This window comes from Lupinus angustifolius, chromosome LG02, assembly GCF_001865875.1.
Source record: "Lupinus angustifolius cultivar Tanjil chromosome LG02, LupAngTanjil_v1.0, whole genome shotgun sequence".
Classification (NCBI taxonomy): Eukaryota; Viridiplantae; Streptophyta; class Magnoliopsida; order Fabales; family Fabaceae; genus Lupinus; species Lupinus angustifolius.
In genome coordinates this window covers 16399112-16405482 of record NC_032010.1, presented here as the reverse complement: position 1 = coordinate 16405482, position 6371 = coordinate 16399112, and positions in this window count along the sequence as shown.

Here is a 6371-nt window from a genome sequence, read left to right as displayed (position 1 = left end):
GAAAATATTATCACTTTATCAAACAATGAAATAACAATCAATTCAAACAACCCAAATAATTAGGCACATCTTAGAAACACATAAAACATGGTTATACGAAACCAATTTTTTTTTGATTTAAAACTAAATATTAAGACATGATAAATATTTAAGTACTTGAGGGCTTGGAGTATCAGTCATAATAATATATATTACAATAAGTATATTAGTTTAGCCATATGTATATAATACATTTTAGTTGGCCACAGTTTTTGTTATAAACAATAAAGGAAATTGGCTTTTCTAACAATCAAATCATAAACTAAACAATCATTATCAATTTTGCAAACAAAGATAACCACAAATTCAAAGGCCTATTATGTCACAGTATTATTACTCACAATTTGAACTGAAAATCAAAATTACAGAACCACATGAGAGAATTACATCTTACAAAATAATAACAGCTTAAAAAAACTCAAATCTGAAAACCAAAAATCAGGGGCTGCAAAGACTATCAACCTCATAAACTAAGATTGCAAGAGAAATCGAAGAAAGAATTGAAATACCTAAGGCTGAGGTTTTTATTCACGATGATGTATATAGAATAGAAAATCATTTACACATATAACAAATAGTTACTAATATGCTCTCAAATTTTTACAGAATCACTAATCCAATTCAAAAATTAAAAACAAACCTTATAATCATATTGGACATAACAATTTTCTCCTCTATGTGATGTGTTTTTTTTTTTGTACATAGGAGAAGAGAAAATATGTGATGGTTGAATATATGGGGATGGCATAGGATTGTATGTAAGTGAAAAGGAATAATGCATATGAGGCAAAAAGATAAAGAAGTTACTGAAGATGTGTGACAGTTGCTATAAAAAGGGTTTCACATTTATCTACAATATATATACACACTAAAATAATTAAAAATAAAAGTCATGTCAAAATAATATCTATGACTTTTAAAAAACGTGCGAATGTATAAGATTATATATTATTATAGTATAATATTTAACTCATAATTAGGAGATAAAGATTATATTATTATAGAATAGAGATAAAACAATAATAGATAACAAGGATAAGATGGAGAAGGATCTAAGTAATAAAGATCAACATAATTATTCAAATCAAAATTAAAAGAAAGATAATCTTACATAATAAATAATATTGAAAAGATTATTTCATAAATTAGTTACACTCTTAAAACATATTTAATAAAAATCCACAACGTATTGCAAAAATATACGTGAATACCTTAATAACATAAGAAAGTGCAATTTTATCCAAAAATATATTTCCCAACCGATAATTCTTAGAAGATAAAAATTCCTTAAACTACAAAATAACCAATCAATTAGCTTGTTTTTAAACTAAAACAAAATAATTACCTTAAATATAATCATTCAAAGATCTATAAGTCATATAAACATTATATTTCTCTTTAGATAAATCTACAAAAGTAAATCAAAATTTTTCATTCACATATTAAAAGAATAGAAAATTGAGGGTGTTACACCTACTTTGGAAGAATTTTCATTCATAAATCTGTTAAATAATTCTAAAAAATATAGTAAATAAATTTAAATGATGAAGTGCATATATTTGGGAGAAAGAATGCATAGTAAGGAAAAATTGGCTCACGATACAAAAGGTTGTGATATAAGTAATGTGTTGCTTGCAAAATTAGCTATCTTATTATATTGATGCTAGTCGAAATCTATAAGTTTGTAACCATAAAATTATGGTTGGTAATATATAATATATAAAAGCTATATATTCTATTTTTTTATCGAGTTAATAATTTAAAAAGAACTACATGGAGCTTAACTTTACCATATCAAACACACAACATTTGATAACAACAAACATACATTATTTGTGAGAAAGGTAGTAAATATTGCCAAAGACTATCATATATTTAAAAAGAGAAATCATTTTTTTAGTTAATTTTTTATTGAAAGTTCATAATAATAATATTTATTAATTAAATAATTTTGGTTATTTCTTTGAATAAAAGATAATTTTTTTACTGTTATGTAATTTAATAAATGTAACAAAAAAGTAAATAATATTTAAAAAAGTAATAATTAATTAAATCTTAAAATACATTAAAAATGCAATAATAATAAGAAGTTACTTTATAAAATGTTTTAAGTAAATGATTTTGAAATGTTAAAAGGAATGTCATTACAATTTGGGTTGAGAAGTAGTCCTGGTCCATAGTATGACGTGTGCCATCTACCGGGACAGAAAATATTTTCTGTAGGTATAAGGCATCTCTACCTACAAAATTTAGTATGACACTAATACATATAGTTACCAACCAAGACAATTATAGTTATATTACACCTATACCTACGTCTTACTATATGTCTATAATTATATTATATATATACGAATGGCTATAAAAGCCCATAGTTATATGGAAATTTGTTGCAATGAAGGTATTTTATAAAATATTTTAAAAATATTATTTTGAAGAGTTTAAGAGGGATTTCATGGATGATGCATATCGTTCCTTCCAACTCGGGTTGAGAAGTAGTGAAAGTCAGTAGTATTACACGTGCCATCTACTAGGACAAAGGGACAGTCCATGACCAATGTTACATGTTTTATTTTAATCTCTTTATTCAATATTTTTAAATTAATTATCTAAAAAGTACTCTTTTGAATTCAAAGTTACCCATTTTAATCATGTAGCAAAAATTAATTTTTTAAATTTACTCTTATTTAATTCAAAAATACTTTGTTAATTATGTTTTAATCTATTATGTTAATTATAATTATTTTTAATTAATCCCATTTATTTAAATTTTGGGTGTTAAATGTAAGGTCACGACTTTTGTTATATATTTCATTTTTATCCATAAAACCTTAGATTTTGGAATTCATGTGGAAATGAGATCCATTAAAGTGCACTAAATTCGGAAAATTAAAACAACCCTTATAGCTCCAAAGAAATAACTTTCATGGAGCTACTCTAATTCATAGATCTACTATACTACACGACAAATCTGGAAATACCCAATATAAACGCAAGCGTGTTGGAGGTTGTCCTGAACATTTTGGAAGTAAGAGTTATGTTTGATCGCACGATAATGTTGTTCCTCTTTTAATAATTCTTATGCCTTCCAACAATTTTTGACTAGTGTTATGTCCTTTTATGTTTTTGCTCCTTTGAAATTTATGGCCATCGATTATGTAAATAAATATGAAGTCTTAGCGAGTTTATGAGTTAAATAAATCACTGAAATATATAAAAGAATTATGTTTTCCCTAAATATTTTGAAAAATTGACGGTTATTAATTGCTTATCTAGTAGATTTTCTTTCCATAATGAACAATGTGAAGATGAATGCCTATTGACCAAGCTTAATAGTATTTAATTTTCATCTCCCCTTTTTGAGAAACTCTATTGACGCAAACCCACATTTTCTAAAATATTAAAGAACTGCATATTTTACATTAGTCAAGTGGATAATAATGAATCTTAGAAGACTTATAAAATTAAAAAATNATGAAGATTCTTGACATCTACTTTCCTTCAAAATAAAATGTCTTATCTTTTTAAAACGTAGGATAAATTAAAGTTTTATATAAATTTCTTCAAAAGTGGATTCTTTTGACCATAATTATTTAAAGGATCGCTCTGATTTATTTCACAATTAGGAAACTAATAGTTTTAGAGATATAATGTGGTTATTTGGAGTGTCTTGGTTTTGGGACATGTTCTAATTTTTAATACTATGAGATAATACATACATTATTATATTTGTGTAATTGTCCCTTTTATTTGAAATTGTACCATGAATGGGTGATTATTTTTATTTAGTTGGCTTAAATATCTCAACAATTTTCGAAGGCATAAAATAAATATTCTGTTTAAACAAGAACATTATTTATTTACAATAAGCTTAGCAAAAGATCACTATACAATGGAAACAACTACTATAGATGTATGATAATAATAGTGATTCCCTTAACGTAATTAATGCATACATGAGAGTAAATGCCATCTAGACCTCCAACTTTCTTGGAAGTCCATTAATGGCCACAATGAACGTTGGCACGCCTCTCATTCCTTGGAACTTCTTAGATGGCACTGAATGCCCTCCTGTGAACCCTCCTTCTCCCCCTTCAACCCACATGAAAAAGTCATTTGCCCAAGCTTTAAAAAACTCAAATGACATTGCACTATCTCAGCTGCCTCAACCTTGCATCAAAGGTGATGCCATTGCTATCAAGATCCCTGAAGAGGACTATCAGGAAGGGGTCAAGAGATGCAAAACTCACCTTCATGGGAGGCTCATTCTAGCTAAAGGAGATGCTCCCCTAAAGTTCGAAGAGATTAAGGCTAAACTAAGCTCTTATAGGAGAACAAGTAGTACTTTCATTCCTGTACCGTTTCTAGTGAACTAACAAAAACTAATGCAAGTCGTTCGGTTTAACACCCATTCTCCATTTGAGAAAATAGACTATGTGTATTTCTTTTAGAGAGCCCCAAGAATTCATTACGAGGTTATGTGAATGATACACAGAAATACAATATGAAAAATCTATGCTATATCTTATAAATTAGTTTAATAAAGAATATCGTTTTCACCAATTGATTACTCAAAATTCAGTTAGTCGATTGTGAAAATGGTTGACAAATAATATGCTTGCAGCAACTGTCGATAATTTTTCAAAATTCCACCAATTGACTTTTGCACATTTAATGGCGGAAGATTGTCGATGCTAAAACTAATTTAGGTGAAATAGCCAACATCTTTCAAGTTGTTGTGGTGCATATCACATACATAACCACGTAATTAAAAATGCTCACATTTATTTGTATTAGTCTCATCCATAGAATATATTTGGAAGATTTATAAACATAGTGTCAATATAGATAAATGATCTTATGAAATTGATGGTATTATACAACAATCATTATAAAAATAATACATCTGTACAATGAGCATATGATTTCTTTAAAGAAAACGAGTTAGAAGCACAAGTGAATATCTTTCATAGATCTCACCAATTTTGTTTCTATGACTAATACATATAATTGCAAACATTATTCATTACGAGGTTGTGTGTGTTATAAACCCAAGTAAGACATGATAAAACATAGGCTATTTCTTAGAAACGAGTTTGATAGAGAACATCATTTTCACAAATAGATGACTCCAAATTCAATTAGCGGGAATGTGAAAAATTATGGACAACTAATTTGTTTTTGGGATCATTCATAAGTATTCACTAAATTATTTTTATAGATTTTACCAATTCTGTTTCTATGACTAATAGAGGAAAATGTAAACATTTTTCATTACGAGGTTATGTGAGTGATACATAGAAATACAACAGGAAAAAATATATGCTATATCATATAAATCAGTTTGATAGAGAACATCTTTTTCACCAATTGATTACTCGAAATTCAGTTAGTGGATTGTGATAAATTGTTGATAAATAATATGCTTTCAGCAACTGTCAATAATTTTTCACAAGTCCACCAAGTGACTTTTGCACATTTATTGGCGAAAGGTTGTTCATCCTAAAACTCATTTTGGTGACAGGGCCAGTATTTTTCAAGTAGTTTTGGTGCATGTCACAAACATAACCACGTAATAAAAAACGCTCACATTTAAATGTATTAGACTCATCCAAAGAATATATTTGTGAATTTTATAAACATTGCGTCAATAGAGATAAATGATCTAATGAAATTGAAGGTATTATACAACAATCATTGTAAAACTAATCCATCTATACTATGAGCATATGATTTCTTTAAAGAAAAAGAGTTAGAAGCACATGTGAATATGTTTTATAGATCTCACGAAATTTCTTTCTATGACTAATACATATAATTGCATACATTACTCATTACGAGGGTGTGTGTTCTATAAACCCAAGACATGCAAATATATAGGATATTTCTTATAGACGAGTTTGATAGAGACCATCATTTTCACCAATAGATGACTCAAAATTCAGTTACTAGGAATGTGAAAAATTATGGACAACTAATTTGTTTTCAATAATTGTCAATACTTTTTCAGAAGTGCAAAAGTTAAATTTTGGCAAATCTAATGGCAGATGTGACGTATGATCCAAAAATTCAATCGGTTGAAATAGCCAATGTTTTTCCTAAATTTTTGGTTCATTTCAGATTCATAACCAGGTAATAAGGGATGTTCACACTTGTATGTATTATTACAATCCATAAATTATGTAGGTGAGATTCATTAAGATTAAGTCAATTTAGATGAATAATCATATGAAGTTGATGATATTATACAAGAATCATGGTAAAATCCTTACTCCATGTATACTGTGAATATGATTTCTACAAAACAAAACGTCTTAGCTATCAAAGAAACA